The 24,323-nt window shown below is 41.8% G+C and overlaps 1 protein-coding gene across 3 annotated transcripts in view; it reads left to right on the top strand.

The window, feature by feature from the left end:
* Nucleotides 1-24,323, top strand: part of TRIM2 (tripartite motif containing 2) — a 157,000-nt gene that overhangs the window by 8,983 nt on the left and 123,694 nt on the right. The window contains exon 1 of one of the 3 annotated variants that reach the window (XM_019481478.2): nucleotides 3,544-3,664. The exons of 1 other annotated variant lie outside the window; for it this stretch is intronic. The gene's annotated coding sequence lies outside the window, so the exon portion shown is untranslated. Of the gene's footprint in view, nucleotides 1-3,543; nucleotides 3,665-4,105; nucleotides 4,190-24,323 lie in introns of those variants that run through there. One more of the 3 variants, XM_019481479.2, reaches the window with a different exon arrangement.

The following is a 24,323-nucleotide window of genomic DNA, read 5'->3' as shown; positions in this document are numbered from 1 at the left end:
CCATATATTTTATACAGAGCCTAGATGCATAACTCAGGCCTGTGGATTTCAATAGCTTGCAAAACACCTTAAAGTAAAGCATGTGCCTAAGTCCTCTTGTGTACCTATCCCTCAATCTGTATACCGATAAGACTGTTACACTGGGTTTTCTTTTACACTTTGCTGCTACCGTTCAGTAGTGTGGTGTAACACTACTGTGCAGTAGCATTGGAAAAAAAAACATGTGGTGAAGGTACTGCACACTAACACTGGTGACTGCACAGTCATTTAGTATTTACTTATACAAGTAGTAAACAACTGCACAGTAACAACTGTGTAGTCCTGTCACAGGCCGGCTAGGCATTGTGAGTGTATCAGCCGTTAGGCTGCTGGGTTCGGGATTGAGGAGGTGAGTTGGGAGTGAAGTAAAGGCAAATTTACTTATAGCTTAGCATACAACAGTTAACAGAAAGGTTAATGTGACAAACAAATAGTACAATAATAAAGAGCTATTAGTAAATAATAACAACAGATAGACAAAATGACAAAGAGTTCCCACATGGGGTTGGCAACTTATCAGCAGTCCCTCTATGCCAGGTGCACGCCAAGTTGTTCCAGCGAAGTCAGGCGTCCCCAATGAACACTGTCCGAGGGGTCATCGGGAAGGTCCCTTGGTCAGGATCCGGTCCTCAGTCACACTGGGAGTCCAGGGTCCAGGCTTGGTACAGCGATGGTCCTGTCCTGTCTTTCAAACTGGTTACTTGACATGTGCGTTCCTTTGTGCCTTATTTTAAACTAATCTGTTGGCTTTAGAGCCACTCACAATCTTGCCCTATAGCTGTTACCCTATGGGATTAAAAGGTGTTAGAAATTATCATGAGAGGTTACCGCCTGAACTCGGGTTCACCCAATAAGCAAATTACACCACATTACTTTGAGGTTTGAAATTAGCAGTACTCTGCCCAAACTCAGCCCCTTGGTTTCTTATTCCTTGGAATGTGCTAATTATATTAGGTGGTCAGATCTTGTTATGGCTGACCTTTAAAAAACCTGTTAGATCAGCTAATCTTGTAGTTTTGCTTATTTTTGGGGCCCAGTCAGTCCCATGATCGGTGCAACAGTTAGATTCAACACGTTGGTTAAATTATGACTGACAAATTCCACTTGCGGGTTGCAAACTTGTAAGCTTTGCATTAGCTAATCTTAACTGCTAGACTATTGCCTGGATGTCTCCAAGAGCATATATTTATTGCTCAAGATAGTAACCCCTCTGGTTCTGGCCACCACATAGTCTGCTGCTCATGTAGATGCAGCCTGTGTGATTTAAACCTGCAGCAAACGTAAGTCCTTCTTGGCTGCTCTAACTTGCCTCTGTTTTCTCCTCCACTATACTCTTGTCCAATCAGAAACCATATCTAGCTGAAGGTACCAAGTGAAGGACTCTCCAGATGGGCACAGAGAAAGTAGAGGAAAAGGGATTTAGGTGTTACAATAATCAGGGTTGTGACGATTATTGTTTAGGCTTTAGGCCATTTAGTGGAAACCATAGCCATTAGTTAGGTTTCTGGCCCTTTATTCTATGCATGGGGAAGGTCTGGCACGAAGGATGCCAGATGGACAGCTTTGGTGGAGGAATTCCACTCTTGAACTAATTGTTCATAACGTGGGGAGAGTTGAGGCAGAGTTGGTACAAGTGTCTACAACAATACTCTCCCAAACTACCCAGGAAGGACCATCTCTAGAGGCAACCGGTAATCCTGACTTCTTAACCAGTGAGATACTAACTACAGAGTGCTTCATAACATGCATCCCTGTCTATTAGAAACCAAGCTAAGAACACAAAGTAATTTCACACAGGTCACTGAACATCTGTTGCTTGGTTACTGCTTTATGTCATTACCTACCTGGCTTGATTTTTGAACTACCGATTTAGAAGTGAAAAACCCAAATCTTTCCATTTCCCAAAAGCATTGTTTTATAATCTGATTAGATCCTCTCTCCTCACTGTGGATTCAGACAGGGTAATCTCTTCTGAGTTCCTTGAAAGGGATGAAAGTGGAGTACACAGTACTGTGTCTGCGTTGTTCATGCTCCACTGTATACCATGTCTCATTGACTTGAACAGTTCCTTTCATTCACTTCAGCACATTTTAAAATTTTATTTTACCTCATTTCACAGCATATACAGCTATTTCAATGATGAAATCCTTTCCCCCTATTATATCTGGATCTGTTATTAAATAAACTGTTGATTGGTGCTGGCATTATCAATACTGATAATAAATAAAACATGCTAGCATACTGATAGCTGCTATAACAAACAGTAAGCTTAACAGCAAAATACATGACTTTTCACCTTTATCATGTAAAAATCCTAACAATGTGCCTAATTTATTTTGATTTAGAAATTGCTTTGCCTTCGTGTGATGCTGTGGGAGTGTCCATTGCATTGGAATCTTAATGTGTTTTTTTAATCCTATATTCATATTGTAATTTGTCACGTGACTGTATTTCTTGACCTCCTCAAATCACAACTGGCTCTCATTTTATCACTGGAATTTCAATATTTAATTTATTTAACAAACAAATGACAATCTAGGCCATATACATTATGTAAGGTTGCCATAGCAACAGATTCTCAGAGGAGAAAACTGGCTGGCTGTAGTTTCCACAGAAACCACTCCCTGCTGAGACAGGTGCCTTGAAGGGAAGGGAAGGGAATATAAATGAGATGCAGAGAGAGAGAGAGAGCGGGAGGCAAAAAGAAACACATAGATGTCATATGATCTCTGCGGCATCCATACATTGCATCAGGATTTTTTTTTTTTGGCTTGTAGGTTTTAGTGGTAAAACCAGCACCATTTCACTGTTCTCTCATCATGTAAACTCTGATTGCTGCTTCCTCACATGGAGCTGGTTTTGTTGCTTGAGATTTGGAAATGCTCCACCTCAGCAGCGAACTGAAACCGAACACATCAGATATTAAGGTCCAGTGCTTTAAGAATCACTTTGCATGGGAACATTTCAATGGTAAATGAGGATCTTTTTTTTTTTTGGTCACAAATTCAGCGAAGCAGGATAGGGAAACATTTACTTTTACGATGAAGAAAGTGCAAGGGGGCAGGGATAATTTTCAGTTAATTTGGGGGGTTGTGTTCGTACAATTTAAGGAATATCTAGGGTGAAAGATCAGGTAGCGGTAAAAAAGACAAGGAACTCCACTGTCAAGATTTAGGTACTGGAGGAAAAAATGAGTGATTATAGTTTTAATATCACTGTGACACTTATTGATTAACATTTCCAAGATTTTTTTTTTGCACAGCTTTTTCATCAGGCAAACAGCAGTGATTTATTTTTTCTTCAAAGACAATAATACTGTGACATTCGTTCAAAGCTTAGTGCAGCCATAACTGCAGATTTACAAGCTGGCTCCTTCATCTTCATCCTGTCATCTCTCTGCCTCTTTATGGGGGAAAGAGGCTGACATGGTTATTAAATCTGGCAGCTGTGTTACACGCACATGGGAAGCAAGTAGAGCAGAGCATATAGAAAATGAGTAGCTTTCAGATAACAGCCGCCTTTTCACTGCTACCAAGCTTGAAAGGCAGTCTAAAAAGCTCTTTTTCTTCTTTGTAATCATCAGTCACTGGATCAGTGCACAAATATCGCAAACACAATTGCAAATGTAAGTATTCCTGGCCTCTACGCTGCTTTCAGATTGCTAATTAAGGTTTCTACCTCTGTTGTTCCGGCTGAAAAAGCAGCGAGATGAAAGCCAAAAACATCCCAGCTGAGTACTGCGATTGCTTTTAATGGAAGAGCTAGAGATAAAAAAGGATCCTTGGTAGCGTTGTGGAGCAACTAGGTTACCATTGTGCTGGCTGATTTTTGGATTGTGTGTGCTGCTTCATTTGCGAAGGGAAATGCCAGGCATCTGCTGGAAATGATGGTTGTTTTTCTGCTTGGATTACATAGCCTTAGTTGTGCAGTTAGAATAGTACCCCGGCAATACGAGACTGCCTGTAAGCACAAAGGAGAGAAATTTGTTGTGGAGGTTTTCATCTGGACTACTCTTTAAAAAAACCCAATCTAAAACCAGGTTCCTATTGTCCTACTGAGTCAGCAGTACCATATTACAGATGAAAACCCAAACCGTCATCATAAGGGGCACTAAATCTGCATCTGAACTGATAACAATGACAATAGTACGGTGAGCCATGCATGTTTTTCACCTGTCTTGCACTCGGTGTACTTGAAAAGGATCTTTGTTTGTAGGAGGCAGGAATGCTGAATAATATGGTGGTTGAGAAGCTGTGGAATTGCAGGTTTCCCTGCGCTGCAGATAGATACAGTAAACAAGAGTGCAGGCTTTTGTTGGTGAGAGCTGTGCCCATAGACTCAGAGCATCAAAGAGATGCACCTTGGTTTACATTCTCCTATTTAAGTCAAGGTTTCTGTAGTGTGATTATCCTATTGTTTTGAATGTCAGTTTATAGCTGGGGAGCTCTGATTATATTATGAATGAAACCTGCATGTTGGAAACAATCCACAACTGGGATCACGTACACGTTTCAGATAACTGCATAAGAAATGCCTGTCATGTCCAATTTGTTTGAGTTATGATGTCAAGTTTCTTTATTATTTTACGGGAATTGTTATTTTCTGGGGACAGTCATGATACTGTAAACCATGACAAAATGTCACTACCAGAAATCATATGAACAGGTGACCAGCACAAAGTGACTAGGATTCCAGCAGCTTTTGTATCATGCGGGTTTTTTGTACTGCAGACTTTGGGCCAAGTGTACCTCTGATGTAAAACCCGTGATGTCACTGTTATACTTGAGATGTATTTGGCCCATATGTTGTTTAGGGGGGTTTGCTTCTGCAGAAATATAAGCCTGAGTTTCTTCCCATATGTATGCCTATTCATTGCAGCTATTAACATTAGTTTGTGGGCTTCTGTTCTTTTTCTGTATACCTCCCTCCTGCTCACAGAGATACAAATTGGCACTATCTATGGAAATGGTCATTTTTATGACATTTGTTAGGGTTAAGCTTCCCATGGCTGATTGGCAGCAAGCCAATTGCTGAGACAAGCAGTGACTTTTAAGGACAATGTCCATCACAAAAATGTGAAAATATTAAAATGGCAGGCATCAAGTGTTGTGTAGGCAGGGAAATATCAGCAGGGGAAGGCACTCAGCTAAAGGAAGTTAATCCAGTGTCTGGATGGATTAAGTGCTGAAAGCCCCAAAAGTAAGCCCCTGGAATGCAGAGAAATGGTCTTTAAATGTACTGAATCCATTCAGAAGTTCATGTGGGAGGATTTGGGACAGGGATTAAAAATCTGAAAGAATTTAAAAAAATCTATTCAGGACATAAAAACATAAACATTTAGGACATAAAAACCTAAAACATTAAAAAGAAAAACTTTTAGCCCTGTCAGCTGTACTTCACATGTACCAGATTTCCTCTCAGATCCTTCATCCCTGCTGCAATTTGATCCTGATGGAGGCTAAACAGAGTTCAGTGACGCACAGCTGTGCAGTGAAATTTTGAAAACATGTGCAGTGACTTTTCAGGCGGATGCTCAGTGAATATTAAACAACCTCCTGGTGCTGCCACCCAGGGACAGAGCCTCATTTCCTATTATTTGTATTGACGTTTTTGACCTTTGTGTGAAGGCACTGGAGTTTAAACATAATTGTGGCAGCCTCTGTAAAGATAATTCCTCCCCCCTCCAATTAAACTACTGTGCGTAAGCATACCTTCTAATAGAGAAGGCATCAACAGAACTTACGCACCCGGTTTCGTTTTTGTTCTTTCTGTCAAATATTTTGGCTATTCTCGGTCCTTTATGGTATGGAAAACTAGATAGTCTTTGAGGCTGACCTAGGGACTAGCCTAATCCTTTAAGGTTTACCTCACTAGAGTGGAACAGAGTTTGCAAATCTAATGTTAACATGTATGATGGGAAGCAATTACACTGATCGTAGAATTTCCAGTCTTCTCTGTTTGAAGTGCAGGGAATATTGCCAATATGGGTAAATGCCAAAAACATCAAGATTTTAATAGTACAAATTCTGTAATCCTCTTTAATGGTGCAAACTCTATAATCCTCTTCATTAACATACACCAAACAGTGAAGATGTAATAGTCTTCTCCAGTGTTTCTGCCCCTTTTTCCCTGGAGTGGGGCCCTGCCTCCTCTTCAGATAGCCTTCCCTACAGAGAAAATGACATTCTGATTTTCTTAGCTTCCAATAGTCCCTAGCATTAGAACAATCCCTGTTTTCTCGTTCACCAACTGAAAACCTCAAGTTCCTTCCACTTTTGGTCTGTACTGTCAGTGCAGAAGGCCTTTTGTCACTCTGAGTATGTCTGTCTGGCCACTGTGCCGCCTCCAGGTGTACTACCACGAAGCATGTGCCACCCTCTCACTCCCGCTCCATACACACCAACCCTCCAAAAGGAAGCAGCGTACCTTCCTTGTGGCAGAATCATAGGCACGGTTTCAGGCGTGCTTATTATCTTATGCTCAGTGCTGCTCCCAGATGGTTGCATGACCTTATTTCCAGGATTTGAGAGTAAATCAGTAGGATGTGCTTCAAGAGTGCTCTGGGGCACAGCAGGGAGGCAGTGTAGGTATGTTGGTTTTTCCAGAGGTGTAGGGAGCTCTTTCAGCACCCAGGGCACAACCGGAGGGGGTGGGGGGGGGTGTTATGCTGACCACTGGAAAGTATGGGAGGGCAAGCGGGGCCTAATGGGCATCTCCTCTGGCAGTAGCTGCTTGTGTTGTTCAAGACAGCTTCAAGCTGTGCTGCCAAGAAGAAATACGCAGCAGTGCCGGTTCCTTGGTGTTTCATTCTTTCCCCGCTCCAGCCCCCAAGTGCAGGAGTATGCCTCCAATGGCAATACTTCCCAGCATCATGCGAGCCTCCCCAACCCTTCATATACACTGCTGGGTGCTGGGCTGTGCCTACCCAAGCTGCTGTGGCCAGGAAAGGGCACCGCAGAATTGCACAAAAGGTAGCGAAGACTCATCTAACTCAGTGCTCTGCTCCCCCTACCCTAGTTACACTAATGGTTTCCTTTCTCCTCAGTTATTTATATATTGCTCCTTCTCCTTCCTAATTCCCACTAAAAGGAAACAAGATGGTTCAGAACAATTTTCCATAAATACTCTGCAACATTTTTTAACAAATACTCTTTAGGCTTGTTTGCCCATTCTGCATTGTCTTTTCATCACATTTTTTGTGATTTGAGTTTTATTTGCTTTTGAACCAGAAACCTGACTGGAAGAATGCAATTATGCTCATGTAATCAGGAAATGGAAACAAAACCATAGGACTAATCATAGCTAGACAACACAGTTCAGATTTGGCTTTTGAATTTCAAACAGCAACCCAGAGGGTAAGCAAAATATATGACATTTTCACTGAATAATTTTGAATAACAAATCACAGTCTCTTTGCAGATATTTCATGAACAGGTTACTTGGCAAAATTATTGAATAAAATATTATCTTATTGAATAAAATAAATATTCATTCATTAATCACTGATTAAATTGTCCTGGGCTGGAGCATTGCATAATTTAGCCAAAGCCTGAGTGATGCTACACTGTCAAAGTATATGATATGGTAGGATCTGTTTTTAAGCAAATGTGAGAGAGTCATTAAATTTGGCCTGAAATGTTAACTATTGTACTGGGTGCAATCACTTCATTCTCCATCACTATTATTATAATTAGTGTTGTTTTTTAATTTTATCACAGTATGTTGGAGGCTCAGTCCTTAGTTATGACTTGTCATCTTTGGTCCTATATAGAACAAAAAGATGGTTCTTGCCCCAAACTGCAGGGAACAGAGCAGTGATTATGTGAAATAGTTGTAATTAAAACTGTCAAAACATCCATCAATTTTCTCTTTGTTTTTTATCAATGGGTGCATCCACACATGCAGGCACGTGTGCTTGCAACAGCTCAAGTAGCAGCAGCACAAATTTGTGCCAGAGATTTGTGCCTCATCACACGTGCCTGAACGTGCACTTTGGTGTGGGGCAAATTTTGCCACTTGGGGCAAACTGACCCTGCCCAGCTCCTCCTGGACCTTTAGCCAGGGGGCGCTAGATGCTGGGGGGCCACTGGACAACTCTGCCTGCAGCAGGCCACAAAAGCCCTGAGGGCCCGCTGCTAGCTGCTGCCACCGGGGGTGGTGGGGGCTGTGCACTGTGGGGGCAGGCAGAGGATTCACCTCTCCCCCACAGCCGCCCCTCCCCCCCCCCGACTCCCCTGCCCCCATATCCCTACTTACCAGGAACAGAGCCTGGGTCCAAGCCACCACTGTCAGCCTTGCCCTGCTTCTGGAGCAGCAGGGGCAGGTGGCAGGCATAAAGATGCTCTGGCTGGGTGCTGGAGCATCTTTTTGGAGGACCCAGACTCTGGTTGCTTCAGAGCACACTCCAGGAGCGCGCCCTGTGCCACTTTTTTCCAGCATGTTTTTTTTAATACTGGAATTTGCCAGTATCAAACTTAGAGTCCACACTGCAAATATTCAGTACAGGGAATATTTTTTTTGTTCCTAGCATGCCTTCTGCAGCATCTCAAACTGCTTTGAGATGTCACAAGAGGCATGTGCTTGCTCATCTGGATGCAGCCAATATGTTTTTGTATACTCATTAGTTTATTTTAAATGAATCAGTCATGAAGATATTTAATACCAAAACACATAACTTTCATTCCTTTTGAGCACTGATGTAAATTATGCCATAATTCTGAGCAGCCAGAGATACAGCTAATCCAGTATTTATTAGGTAGCTATTATAGTGCCTTGCTTATAGGTGGAGAGGAGCTGTTAATATCCTGTTTGTCTTGAGCAAAAAGCTCTTGTGGGATAAGCTCTGTACAAATGATATATATACCAGAGTAACTTTCATAATGTTATAGTTTTACCTCTGATTTGTCATGGGATAATTCTATACTGAATTGGTCAAAGCCACAACAGTGTAAAGGTTTATGCTGTCTGGTTCTTTTTTATACCTGTGTAAAGTTCAAGTACATCAGAATAAATGTGTCATCAGTCCAGACATTTACATGTGTTCTTTGTATGTAATGAAAATATTAAAATGCCATAAAACTTTCTGTGACCTGGTTCAAAATAATTCTCCTGACCTAATGGCAGTATTTCCCTTACAGTTGCTAATATGCAGCCACTCACTGAAATGAAATCATCTCACCAAAACATAAAAGTTAATTATTAAGCAGTTGTGGGCCACTGATGATAATTCCCTTAAACTCATTAGTATGAGGTCATTAATTTAATAGAGTATATTCACCTAAATTGAATCGCAGTGCACAGCATTGAAACTAATTGCCAAACTATAACAGCAACAACATGATTTCCGGTCCCTCAAAGAGTAATTTCCTTCACTCAGGCCCTGATTCTGCAAGCCCTTCCCCTTCTTTCTTTGCTCCTCTCCCAACTTGCAAGGATTGTTTTAATAGCAGGTTTCAGTAGCACATTGCACAGCCTTAAATGCTGCCTTTCTTCTCATGTTTTATTTTAAATCCAGACTGCAAACAAGGAGGCAGTTATCATGTACATAAACTAGGGAGGAATCTGCTATTTAGGCTCAGAAAAATCTCTCACAGACTTGCAAAGCCATACTATATCTACAGCATCCAGATCTGGAAAATCTATACTAATTAAATACATGGGATAACGTAACTGGGCAATGCTCCATAAATAGAATGCTAGCTCAGCATTTCGGTGATTTCTAGGTGGTGGTTTTTATTACAGTCTGAGCCTAGTGGTCCATTATGTTAAACTACACAAGCGCGAGGGGCCCAGTTGCAGTGGATTTGAGGAATAAACTATAACTCTGAATTTCCTGATTTTAGTTTAGTTTTAAGTTCTGAACTATTCTTAGCAGTAACCCAGCTTTTTGCACTGTTTATGTAAGCATGGTAACATATTCATAATCATAGCAGGCACTGATATCAATCAAAAATTTAAATATACTCTGGCAGTCCCAACATTGTCCTTTCCCTACAGCAATCACAAGAATCTAAACTAATGCAAGCCTGTGAATATGGAGAGCCATTGTACTCATTGCATGTCATTTTGGCATCCAAAGCAGTGTTTCTTTTTATATTGCAGGGAACAATGAATAAAGCAGTCCTGAAAGATTACTTAAGAGCATGCAATTAATCATAAATCCAGCTTGGTCTGGATAGTTGAAGCACTATTTATCAATCATGTTAGCTAGTTGTCTGAAAAGGATTTTGCAGCCTTCATTAGCAAAGGAATAATAGGAAAGGTGTCTCTTTTTATGAAGCAATAATATGGCTCCCAACTGAGTAAGCAAGAAGGCCAAAGGTAAAATAATTTACCCCTTGAAAGATCTGGATTGCTACCAAGAAGGTAAGGAAGCCCCATCCTATTATTCCACCACCAGAGCGCACAGCTACAAGTGAGAGTTCAGTGTTAAAATTGTAAACTGGACTGAACCTTATCTGTGCTTGGGTCACGCACTGGGCCTCCCCAGTCTCAGCTTTGTACTCAGCCCCTTGTGCCTCCATAAACAAGCTTCCTTGGAGTGAAATTGATGCTCCGTTATGATTGTTGGTTTGGGAAGCACATTGAATGTGAAGTACAAGGAAAGGTCAGGCTTAATTTCATACTTCCCCAATTCAGTTCTGAAAGTGAGGATGATGGTACTGGGGTGGGAGTGGTAGAGGTCTGGTACATACTGAACCAGGAAAGGAGTAAGATCTCTTCCAAGAACTTGTTCTGGTGGTACAATGTGGTGATACAGCTGCATACCTGACTGATTGAAAATTTTCTTTTACTTAGTACAATCAGCAATAGTGGGCAGTAATATACACTTAGATTTCAAGGACATAAGGAGCCATGACTACCATCAGCTCCTCTTTGATTCTGGCCTAAGAACCTGACCTAATAATTTGTTCATTGAGCTCATAATTTCTGCTTGTTCTATAACATATCTTTCAGAAAGCTATTCAGTCTTGATTTAAAGACTGCAAGTGATGAAGAATTCACCACTGCACTAGGTAAGTTGATCCAATGTTTAAATGGTCTCACTGTTAGTTTTTTGCTACTTTATTGAGTTAGGAACCATTAACTTCAGGGCAGTTTTTAAGGACCAAGAGAGTTTACGTATTAAGAGAGCTGGTGAACTATTCCATGAAAAGTACTGTAATGAATTGACTAGTCTTATGTTTTTCACCGGATACAATCCGGACTGTTGGAATCTGTCTTCAGCTCTGTTTGCTAACACCGATTTCTGGCTGAGACCTGTGATTTAGGAATAGGAAGCTGTAGGTTCTGATGCTTTGAAATGCCAAGTGCCAAAACAGTGCAGCTTCATAACAAGTGGTTATGGATAAACAAATGGTGGTTATGGATTTGTTACAGCATATTTAGCTTTAAGACAAATTATAAATTACTCATTACTTAATGTTAGGCATTTAGGTCCACTTAAATATTTGATGTTCCTGAAGCACATTAACCATAAGCCAAATCCCACTATCATATAAATAAATATAAATCATGCTGAAAATTCTCTGGGCAGAATTTTGTCCTATTGTGATCCCAAACCCATCATACTGCTGTCCATAGTCTACTTTTTTCCAACCAAAATGAAAATTGATCCATGCAGTTTGAAATGCAAATGTAAGAAGTTGAGGGTTTTTTTTATTTTTATGAAGTTAAATGGCAGTTTTAAAGTAGCAGACTAAGCTCTAAAACATAGCAAGCTTTGTTTAGAGCTTATATGAATACTATTGCATAAAACATGGGCTGTGAAATCTTGTACTCCTAAACCTTGATCATAGTTGACAAGAGAAAAAACCATTATTTTCATTATACTTAAGGGGGAGCTGGTGGTGGTTTGCTTTCATTCTGATTTTGATACTTTAGGCACTGAAAATAAGCAATTATTGCTAACTCGTTTTGCCAGAAATTTTCATTTTCTGGTCTGCTTCAGAAAATCAGGATACAGGTGAAATATTGTACAAACTTACTGATGTTTTTATTTCTGAGACGGTTCAGGTTGATCATTTAATGGCAGCAAGTAGTCATAGCATTGGCTTGTGGCTTAAGATATTTAAAAAATGGCTCTGCTCTTAAATTCTGAGAGTTTTTGCTATGCTTGAAGAGGAAAGGGCCCAGAGGCAATGACCCTCAAATCTTTTATCCTGTCTGAACTCAGAAGAGCAGGGGCTGAAGGGAATCTGTTGCAGCTCCCTGATCCTCAGTCATTCAGCCCTGGGACACATGAGAGCTGTTTTTGATCAGCTCTGACTTACACAATTTGGAAAAAATTCCTCAGACCTTCAACCAGTGGAAAATTGAGAGAAGCAGAGCTCTGTTTTACCACATTACCAGCCTTCTTTGCATCCTGCCCATGCCTTCCCAGCTTCCCCTGGAATGTGCCCAAATCCTTCCTCCATCACAGGGGAAGGTTGGAGCCTGGCATGGCATGCTGCTGTAAGAGGAGGCAGTAGCATCATTGTTATGTATCCTACTGTACATCCTATGAGCTATGACTTCTAATACAGCTAGACAAAGATGTTTAATAGACAGGGGGAGAGAAAAAACAAGCATTCTTTGAATTATTATTGTAATATGGTATAAAAATTAAGAATAGTGTCTGTTCTATTTTTAACTGTTTAGGGTAACAGATTGCCTGTTGCTTGTGAGTATGTTTCTATATGGGTGTTTATCAATGCCTTTATGTGTACATATGTCCACTATTGTTTGTTTATCTATGTATATAGAACAGATGCTCCAATAATACAACTTTAACCAAAGAGGAATTGATCAACAGCACAGCTGGGGCATGAATGGTACAAGAAACTCAATCCATCATTTTTCAAAATGCCTGATGAATAACTTGATTGTTGTCACTAACAATTGTTGGCCATTTTATTCATGATAGACATACTATGATCCCACTGTAAGCCAACACAGCAAAATACAGTGACAAGGGAGGTTTTTTTCCCATGAACGACTCGTGCCTCCTGATGGTTGAGAGGCACGGCAACCACTCGCAGGCGGCAGTGTGGCAGCAGGGACCATGGTGACACTGGTGGCAAGGGCGAGCCTAGCAGGGACTGCCTGCAGGCAGCTGCAGCAGTGTTGGTGGCAAGGGGGTGGGGTGGCAAGCAGCAACTGCTTGCAGACGCCAGTGGCAGCATCGGCAGTGGTCAATCTGAGGGGGGCATGTGCCCCCCATACCCTTCCGATGTGTTGCCTATGTCTTTTTCCATTCAGGAGGTTTCATTCGCTCCCAAAATTCCACTGGCTTACACTGGAATCCAAGCCCCACTGGTGAGTGGGTCAGTGGTGTTCAACTGCTTCTTGGCTCTTGTCTATCATAGAGCCTACAAACCCAAAGGTGAGAAAATGGAGTCAAGAAGCAACAGGACCATGCTGTGACAGACTCTTTTGGTAGGACTTCTAGGTAGCTCTCTCTGGACTGTAAAGCTGCTGTCTTCTGATTGAATCCTCCAGTACCTGGTGTTGCTCCCTCTTAACCTCTTTGGGGTTGAATGTGACCACTTTTATTGAACTGGATTTCATGCATCTCCTTTCACATCTATCTTTCTTCATTACGGTTTTATACTACTGCCCATTACTGTACTAGCTGAGTATCTTTTACATAAATTTAGTAGCTATAGTGATGTTTCGAGTGCACTTCATGGGATCTGTAGCACTTCTCCCTTTTCAGAGCAAATTTTATTAATCTTCTTTTATTTTTTTATTTTGTTTTGTAAGGTCTGTTTTCATCCAATCTCTAGAAGTTTGTTACAAACCAGGTCCCCTTGACCAAGAGTGCTTTGTTCTTATCTTTGGCTTGGGCTTTGTGATTGGCTTTGTCTCTGGAAAGTGCAGCTGTTGTGGTGGTTTACAGATGGAAATTTGGTCTTTAAAGGAAGCAGGATTTGATCCATTAATTGCTATAAAATTAAGACTAAAGCCTGAAGCTGGTATCAGAAGCTGACTGGAAGGACTTGAAAAGGGGAAGGAAAAATACTCATTCTACAATATGCCCATACAGTGAGTGTATGTCTTGAAAACACTTTCCAGTGCAAAGTCCCTTCAGGATTCCTTCAGTGGATTCTGTTATGGAGTAACATATAATAAGAGATCTATGTACAGGTTTCCCTCGCTTTATGGGGGTTCTGTATGTGTGAATTTTTTCTTATGAGATGACTCTTTTTATGCTAAAAATTTTATATGTGAGGTAAATTCACTTGTATGCGACCAATGTGGTGGAAGCGGGCAGTCAGCTGCTTTGTGTGGTGCATTGTAGTCCAAAATATAGTCTCCTGTGTGGATCTGTGCTTCTCGCTCGTTGTCTGTGACACGTCTTTCTGGAGTTGCCATCCCCATTATTATGGGCAACTGGTGCCACCTTAGTCACGAGGGGTATGTGCCCCCTCCCCCGCCCCCCCCGGTGACCAGTCCACCCTGCAGCTGATCCTGCTGTGGCCAATCGCTGTAGCCACTTCCAGGAATGGATGCGGCTGCTTCTGGGATTGGCTGGCTGGGATTGGCAGCTGCAGTGGGATTGGCTGGCTGGGATTGGCTGGCTGGGATTGGCAGCTGCAGTGATTGGCTGGTGCTTACAGTGGGGGCACCGGCAGTGTCAGCAGCAAGGGGGGCAGTGGTGAGCTGTGATCACCTACAGGCGTTGCTGGCAGTGTCAGCAGCACCTTTTCACAAGGGGTGCACTGCCATGCTCAGGGGGTGCACATGCACCCCATGCACCCCTTATACATCTCCATTGCCCATTATGATAGTGCCCTGTGCTTGTGTGTACTATCTGCTTTTTGTTAGTACCAAAATTGTCTTGTAAAAGTGGTAGAAATGGGACTGGGGTCAGTATAGTTGAGGTCATTACATTGTAAAATGGGTTCTCTTTATGTGAATTCAAGTTATGAACCATTTTCCAGGAACGCATGTACAGCATAAAGCAAGGGAAACCTGTATACGTGTAGATACTATTGCAAACAAAAAAGCTACATAAAAAAAAGCTCCCGTGTTTAAGACTGTCAAGCAATGCAAAAGCTATGAATGCCCAATTAATGTTGCCTGTGCAACCTTAATACAGCTGCCTAGTGTGTACAGATTGTGACATAGTCAAGTTTGTGTAGCTTTTCATAGGAACTACACAAGGTATATTCCTGGCAGAAAAGCCTCCCTCCCCGCCATCAAATTTCAACTGACTTGCTTAAATTATGGGATACTAGTGCTTTGTCCAGGAGAAATCACCATAGTTTTTAATATGGGAAAAACAATGTTTTCCTTAGCCCTCAAATATGGCTCCATTTCTTTGGCCTGAAACTTTGCAATTAAATTCACCTCTAGGTAACTGTTTGGCATGGAAGATTTCAGTTCTAAGCAACTGAAAACAAGTCTCATAATGGGAAAGGTTTGGAAACTTTCCAAAGAGATGGTGCTATCAGCTACAATAAAACAATAACATGCAACATTATTGATATCTTACAGCAGAGGTTTCCAAACTTTTTCTTATTAAGTACCCCCTTCCAGATTGACCAGCTGCCTGCATACCCCTACATTTTATATTTTATCCCTTAAATGCCAATTATTATTATAATGAAAATTAAATCCACTATTACACAATTTCTCCCATGTACCCCCCAGAAATGTCTTGTGTACCCCCAGAGATACATGTACCACAGTTTGGGAACCCCTGTGTTAGAGTATTTAGCAAAGTTGTAGTTTTATAGTGCAAAGGTCTTCCAGAATCTTGCTGTTACAAGATGTCTCAAAAGAAACTTGAATGATAATTAATGCTGCTAGGAGCAGTGTTACATTTTTCTATGCTTCTGCCCCTTCTGAAAGATTGTGTCAGTAGTTCATTACAGCAGTTTGGGTTTCTAAGAAAGCCAGAGTGCCAAGGAAAAGCAAGAAACTGGACGTAAACACGGACAGACAAGCTTGCACTGGTCTCATACCTAATGTTCCCAATGGATTCTTGTGATGTATGAAAGAATAGGGCATGCCCCTCCCCACCAAGCTATCAGACACATTATGACATGGACAGAATATGTCAGGTTCTCTATGGCTTGAAAGCCAAATTGATTTCAGTCTGCTTTTATCTTTCCTATGAGCTTTACTAAAGGGTCAAGGGGTTGAAAGAAGGGGAAAAGATTGCTTTGTACTTCTCTGTTCTCATTGTCTCAGACCCCATTAGGGAAAAGCAATTTATTTTCTTACTAAAAACTAACACAGATTCTTGAATCCACATACTATATGCTGGATGGAGCTGTTTTGCTTTGCAAAGTATCTGTCTCTTGTTATTCTGCATTGTTGGGTTCAGACATTTTTTTGGTTTAAAATATACATATTATCCAGGCCTGCTATTTTCTTCTTCCATCTTTTAATCTTAGCTTTTACCTGCTATATAATATGAAAGATTTCAAATTGTGAGCCTTTAGGTGCTTTCCTTTTAAGAGTGCCAAAGGGGCTGAATGCAGGGTATGCTTCTTTTCTGGCTGACTTCTGCTGCCATGTATTTTACGTGTACTAACAGAGACCAGACCAAGAAATATAGCCTAGAAATTATTAAATGAATCCAGGCAGTGTTACAAACCACTCTGTGGGGACCATCAGTGCCCTGAGTTTCTCCCCACTTGTCCCAAGGAATAGATGAAGGTTTGCCCTGGGATAACTCCTTATCCCCACAAGCCTCAGCTCCATTGCCTTGAGGCTGGACCTGACATCTGCAGGGAATCTCTGCCAGCTCTAGACGGCTTCCCTTTTGAGTTATGACACAGCTTCATTTTCAATTAAAAATGGTAGTCTGTTGAATTAGGACTGCCTTCACACTGCAAGCAAAATTTAGTACTACTCTCTTCATTTGCTCTCTTCTCCTTTTCATCTCCTTTTTTAAGTACAGACATGCACCAATTAATTGTGGTTTTGTATGAATAATTGTTTTTTTTTAACAGGAAGTAATTGTGTCCTAAAACATGCAGTCTTTTACAAATGTTTTGTGAAGCATGTGTGAAACATGCTTAGCATTTAAAAAAATGCTAGTAAATTCCAGTTGTATTTAACGCACTTCACAAATTCCTTCATTTTGTACAGAAGTGAGATGATAAAGGACAGTATCAAATAAATTGAATTCCTATTATCTGATCTACTTTATATAGGATTACTTGATAGGTTAGTCTGGGAGCTTCAAAGACGTGCGCTCCAAAGACGTCTACAAGCAGGATACAAATGCTTTTGGAATTGACCTTAGGGAGGCCTTAGTAGGATACAGGACAAAGTGGTGCTCCCTTCTCAATCAAGGAGTCCAACATCATGATAAGAAATGCTCACTCAAATTACAACATAAACGTGACTGAAGGAAATGGCCTGTCAGTACAGTAGTCCCTAACACCTTGTACCACTGTGACCACTGTGGCAGGATCTGCAAGTTGAACATTGGTTTCTAGATCCACAAAAGAAAACGCACCACCAGTCAGCAGAACAGGTGCAATATCCATTATAACTTGCTGATGAATGGATGCCATACAGTCTGTGAGAATTTTCAGCACCAAATTTTTTAGATTGTTGCTATAACCTAATACAAATGATGAAAAGTGGCGATGTAGAATGACCTTTCTGTATCCCCATGACTGAGTTAAAACTCTTGGTATATACTATATGCCAAATATTTAATTTGGTTATGGGTATATCCCATGTGCACTGTAGAATCATAGAACATTAGAGTTAGAAGATACCTCAGGAGGTCATCTACTTTGACCCCCTGCTCAAAGTAGGACCATCCTCAACTATATCATCCCAGCCAAAGCTTTTCTAGCCAAGGATGGAGATTCCATTTCTCTGAATAATGTGTTCCAGTGCTTTACTACCCCCTTGTGAGAGAGTTTTTCTTAATATCTCACTTAAACTTCCCTTGCTGCAACTTGGGACCATTGCTCCTTGTTCTGTCATCTGTCACAACTGAAAACAGTCTAGCTCCATTCTCTTTGTAACCAACCTTCAGGTAGTTGGAGGCTGCTGTTAAATTCCCCATCAGTTATTTTCTCCAGACTAAATAAGCCCAGTTCCCTCAGCATCTCTTCATAAGTCATTTGCCCCAACTTCCTCACCATTTTGGTTGCCCTCTACTGGACTGTCTCCAATTTCTCTATATTCTTTCTGTAGTGGTGGGCCAAAATTTGACACAGTACTCCAGATGTGGCCTCACCAGCGCTGAATAGAGGGGAATTATCACTTCCCTCGATCTGCTGGCAACGCTTCTACTAATGCAGCCCAGTATGCCGTTAGCCTTGTTGGCAACAAGGGCACACTGCTAGCTCATCTTCAGCTTATTGTCCACTGTAAACCCAGGTCCTTTTTTGCAGAACTGTTGCTTAGTTAGTCATTCCCCAACCAGTAACCAGTGCATGGGATTGTACCATTGTAAACACAGGACTTAGCAATAGTCCTTATGGAACCTCATGAGATTTCTTTTGGTCCAATGCTCCAATTTGTCAAGGTCTCTCTGAATCCTAGCCTTACCCTCCAGTGTATCTACTGCTCCACACAGCTTGGTGTCAAACTTACTGACGGTGTACTTCATCCCATCTTCCAGATTGTCACCACAACTTTTAGTGACACTATCGTGTAGGATTATCCAACTGGCAGCTCACAGGCCACATGTGGCCCATTGTGAGATAAACTGTGGCCACAGGGCTTGTCAGCACAGCTTTTGGAGCTGCTGTGTTGAGGCTAAGGTGATGAATGCTGCCACCATTTTCCCTGCATCTCCTTTCCCAGTGCCGAATTTATGGCTTTTGGTCACCACTGGTGACAGGGGGGAAAGGGGAAAGGGATGACCCTGGGCTCTACAGCTGCCCCAACACAGCAGCTCTGGCAGCCCCACCAGCAAGCCACCACCCTGCCACTGGAGATAGGTCATCTGGCTTACGAGAAGCCCTACTGTCCAGATCTATTCTGAAAGGCCAAAAGAGTTAGATAGTCCTGTTGTAGTGGGTCAAGGAATAATTGTATTTTGACTGGCTTCTCTTACTTGACTACAGCTGCAGTACAAGTGAGCCCTAACTTTCTGGGATCCCCATTATGCTGTTTTTGTCTGCTATTCTTTATTTCATTCTGATGTTTTAGAAGCTGTAAAACAGTGGTTTGCTTGACATACTAATATGGTCCTGTCGCTAGAAGGGGTTGGATATTTAGGACCTTGACTTTAGAATAGCCAGATCACCTCAAGGTTCTCACACATTATCCCACGAAATAAGGGTGATACTTAGAAAATAAACAACACCAGCACCTAATATCTACAGTCTTTTTTTCTGTCTTCTTCTGTAAATGATTCTGTCTTTTGTTGCACACATGCAGTTCCATTTAAAGTGGTTTTATTATTTTCACGTGCCTGTATACTAGGTAACAAGAACATCTCTTTTCTGCCTTGATAATTGACAGTCAGAACCCTATGAAGCTTTGTTGCTGGGACGCTCATTTGATAATGCCGCAACTTCAGCCAGTTACATAAACACATGCCAAACTTTAAACTCAAGCGCAGTCTCATCAAAGTAGCACTGAATTTGATTGGGCTGTTCCTTTGCTTAAAGGTAAGTAGGTGTTAAAGTACTTTGTTACATCAAGGTATTTGTTCTTATACTGTTTACAGAGGATCTTAACCTGTCATGTTCAAATACCTTCTGTTTTCTGAGCATCCTCAGATACAGAGTGCCAGTCTTGTGCCAAATAAGACAGTGTAAACTGTGCTGTTCATTTGGGCCTTTTATAAGGCATTTGAGGTACCTTAGCACCTAACAAAATCAGAAATGTGTTAGAAATAAGCTTCATATAACTAATTATCTATCCAGTCATATGACGGTAATGTCTGAATAAAGGGCTCCCTCAAACTATTTTTCTATAAATGGTCTGAGGTAACCAGGAGTGCATGCTCACTTTCTCACAGCGATAACTAAAGAGAGAAGCAGCACCATATGGCAGGCAACATTTATGGATATTGCTGACGAAGTTTATATTGTTCTTTAGACCAACACTTCTAGGGGTATGTACAAGCATTCAAATCAACTAATTGAAGTTCAGCAGCTTAGGACCCTACTACATGTTTAAGTTAAAGCTGGGTAGAAACCAGCTATAGAGTTGTTACACATTTTTGAGCACAAACTTTATAGCTGATTGGCTCTTTTTATAGTTGGATAAACATTTTCATTGTGTGATAATTACTCTGGCTGGATAATACCGTGGCTGGTCTACATTTATTGCATGATTAACCAGTTAATTGTGTGCTAGTTACTTTGCATGTGTGGCTAGTATCACTTTGGAAGTGTGGCTGATCTAAATGTATTGTGTGATTAACCTGTTAATTGTGCAATATGTGTAATGTGTAGCAGGGGCCTTAATTTCAAGTGGCTTAAAGCTGTACAAGCATGCAAAGGGTTGTATGCATGCTCTGCAAACAGCCTGCACTGCTGATAGCACGCAGCCAGGGTGGGGGGGCAAACCACATGTCCCAGCATGTTTTCCAGGCTCCTTTATCTGCCTAGAGACAGATGACAGAAGCTCAGGGCACAAGTCAGGGCTGACTGACTGGTGATCCAAAGGGACAATGCCCACCAACCCCTATCTCCTTCCCTTGGCTATCTAGCTGTCAGACAGCAGGCCCTAGGTGGGTCTGCTGTCTTCTAAACCAGGGCCAGAATCTCAGCTTCAGAGGGGTATTTTGCTGCAGGCGACTGCCTACTGCTGTCAGAGTTGGGAATCTGGCTGTGATGGAGGGGGCTTGGCCATGATGCTGCTGGGGCTGCACTCCCACCACTGCAGCCATAGTCCCAGCATGGGGGCATCAAACGCAGCAGTGGGGGAATCTCTGAAGTCCTAGCTGGGGAAGGTGATGGGGGAAGGGGAGGGAGAGGGGGCTGCACAAACAGCAGGTGTCAGGGTGAACCGGGGGTCTGGTGCTGGTGAGTCATATTCCCCAGCAAATAAGGGTGGGATGGGACGGGTGGGGGAAGTGGCTGATGGTTTCACAGCCCCAGAGTTATGAAGAGGGGGATGGGCTTTTCTAGCCTTGAGGGTGATGGGGCAGGATTTTGCTCTGTGCCTCAGCCAGAGCAGTAGTGTTTGACTAAGTCACAGAGGCTAAGTACAGACATTCAAAAAGCCCAAGCCTGAATCGATTCAGTCTTTGCAGGTTAGTTTAAACTGCATAGATTGAACTGAAAAGCAAGTGAACAAACATTCACTTCTGATTCTGGAAATGCAACCACACGCCTGCAGTGGCTCAGGCCAGAAGCTGGAGCAAGCTCTCCTTTCCCTTTGGCAGTGGCAGGAAAGCAGGAGGGAAGCTGGGAGAAGCCTCCAGGTTTTTCCCCTCTCTCTGCTTGAGCTTGGTGGGTGAGCATGGCCAGGCCTCAGGAGGCCACTGAGTACAATTGGAGAAGGGTTTAAACCCCCACCCTAGCCTGCATGGTCCCCAGTCAGGTGTACCTGGAGGGGGAAGGGGGAAGCAACCCCTGCCAGACTTTTCCCCACTCACCCCTCAAGCAGCAGGGGCAGGGGTGTGTCTAGACACCGGCCAGGGGCCAGCACCCTGAGGTGAAGGGGAGAGGGAGAGAGACTTAATCCCCTGTCTTTCCCCTCTTCCACCAGCATAGGACCTCAGCCAGGGTCTGCCTGGCAGGGGCACAGCAGCCTGTGCCAGGGGTGAAGAAGTCACCCCAGCCTGGTGATAGAATTTAAACTTTAGGACACTACCAACTACTATGTAACTACCAACTACTACTATGTATTTTTAAATTGTTTTCACCAACATACACACAAAACTGGCTGTAGTGTAGAGATATCTGTTCTAAGTCTAAATTACCCATTTGAGCACCTGAAACAATTTAGCCACAATACAGGCCTGTTTCTTGTCCTCCATGCTACTGCAAGTAGACTGCTACAGGTAACTAATTTAAAACTAGTTCAGGTATGTCGAACCCCCCGCCCCCCCCCTCCCCAGCAGTTGTAGTACAGAGAAATTCTACCCTTAGGTTGTAAGTTCTTTTGTGCAGGGACAATCTTTTTGTTCCATGTATGTTCAGTGCCTAACACGATGGGGTTATGACTGGAATTCTGAAGTGCTACTGCAAATAAATGATAATTATAATAAACAATTAATAAGTACCTAAATTCCCACTCCAACACTCAATTCACTTTTCTGAGGCATGAGCTGGTAGATTTATAATAAAGGTCTCCGCTTCAGTGATTTTTTTCCCCGTATTTGTTCTTGTGGGTGTCTCATGAAATACTGGATTGGTTTGATGTGTGTTGATGCCAGCTGTGGATTAGCAAGGTTCAAAAATAATAAAATAATACTGAATATCCAAATCAGTGGGCTTTTGTAAGCCTTAGTTATAACACATGGATTTATAAGAATGAAGATATAAAGAGTAAAGAGAGAAAACCCAATCCTTGTCCAATGAAACATGTCTATGTTTAGCTATTGTCTTCAAGTGAGAGGGAGAATTCAAGCCCACAGTTTGCAAGGCAAAATTAATGGTCCACCTGAATGGCATAGTAAAGGCACATACAAAGAATAGTTTGGCCATTGCAATAAGAATTATCCTTGAGCATAAGCTTAGCATAAGGCATATGAATGTCCTTAAATGAAGGCATAAATTATACATAAGGGGGTGAAGAGGCCTTTCTGCTGGCCCTCTAAATTTAATCCTGTTGCTTAGGCAGGCAAGGTTCTTTGGGTAGATGTGATATCTTTTATTAGACCAACTGAGTAGTTGGAAAAAAAGTTCTTAGCAAGCTTTCCGGCAGAGTCACCCTTCATCAGGCATAGGGAGTCTCTCGCCAAAGAACCTTGCTTGCCTAAGCAACAGGATTAAATTTAGAGGGCCAGCAGAAAGGCCTCTTCACCCCCTTATGTATAATTTATCTACCCAAATAACCTTGTCTGCCTACGTCCTTAGGCCAACATGGCTACAACCAAAAACCCAGCATCCTGTTGCTTAGTGTGCTTCAGTCCCTTTGTTAATTGTTCTTGCTAACATGCTTCCATTTGAGGTGCAGATCCCTGAATGCACGCGTTATATCTGGAACAATTCACTCTGGAGGGACATTTAAAAAAGAAAAAAACAACTCCCTCCTTGTATTCCATATGAGTTTAGCTGAATGAAGGAGGAAGAAATAAGTCTGGCCACTTCCCCAGTACTCATTTGTGACCTGCCACAGTTTTCCAGCAGGATACAATGTGACAACTCAGTCAACTAAAGGAACTGCCAAATTAGAAGCATTACATCATAAGAACAAACACTCTTGTTTCAACCAAGCTCTACCTAGGAGGCTTGACGTTGCATTTAATTGCTTCAAAAGCTGTCTTCTGCAGATCAGCAATGTTAATAACAATCTACGCTTTCTGTGGGATATAACAACATGAATGACTGAGTGAATGAATTCTCACAACAGTGCTGTGAAGTCAGTTAAGGGATATCAGGAAACTAAATCACAAAGAGATAAAGTGACCTGGCCAAATTTGCAAAGAAAGTCTGTGGCAGAACTGAGCTCATAAGATACCTATGTCAACTGTTAGAACATCCTTTCCTTCCACCCTGAATATTATAAATAATGCTTCTTTCTCTGTATTTAGGGGTAAAATCAAGAGAGCTCCATCTTTTTTTATAATGGTTGGTTTCATTCATATTAATCTCCATTATTCCCTATCCCTTCTGCACACTAGAAAGCTATTCTCAGTGGTCTGTGTGGCATTCATTAATGCAGTCATGTAGGAGGTCCAGGCTGAGAATTTCTTTTCAGCCCAAACACTGATCTGTGAAGTGCCCTTAATGACAGTCTTGTAAGAGTTGTGAATGGAAAGGCAAAGTTTGAAGTGATTACTGACAGCAAATGAAGGAGATCATTAAAGAGCAGGCTGGGCGAGTAGTGGCTGAAGGCCTGCACATTTCTGTGCTTTGATGCCAAAGGGAAGTTGATGACAAAAATTATTTCACTCAATAAAAAAGATAGGGAACATTTTTTTTCTCATATGGGGCTTCAGAAGATTCAGGTGTGTACCCACTATGTACCCATAGTGTTCTTTGGTGTAAGAAGTGAGGTATCATGAAGAGATTAAATATTTTCCCATGTTATCTAATTAGGAAATAGTCCAAATGTTCGAAGTTCAAAATACACAGTGTCTGACACAGGACTAAGCCCAGTTTTCCATTGACTGTGGCCCCATATATCAGCTCACTAAATCTATGTCACCTCTTTTCCCTTGCATTTTTTTCCATCTGGCTTAGTTTTCCTTT

This window comes from Alligator mississippiensis, chromosome 2 (assembly GCF_030867095.1).
Source record: "Alligator mississippiensis isolate rAllMis1 chromosome 2, rAllMis1, whole genome shotgun sequence".
Taxonomy (NCBI): domain Eukaryota; kingdom Metazoa; phylum Chordata; order Crocodylia; family Alligatoridae; genus Alligator; species Alligator mississippiensis.
This window is presented reverse-complemented; position numbering and strand designations above follow the sequence as displayed.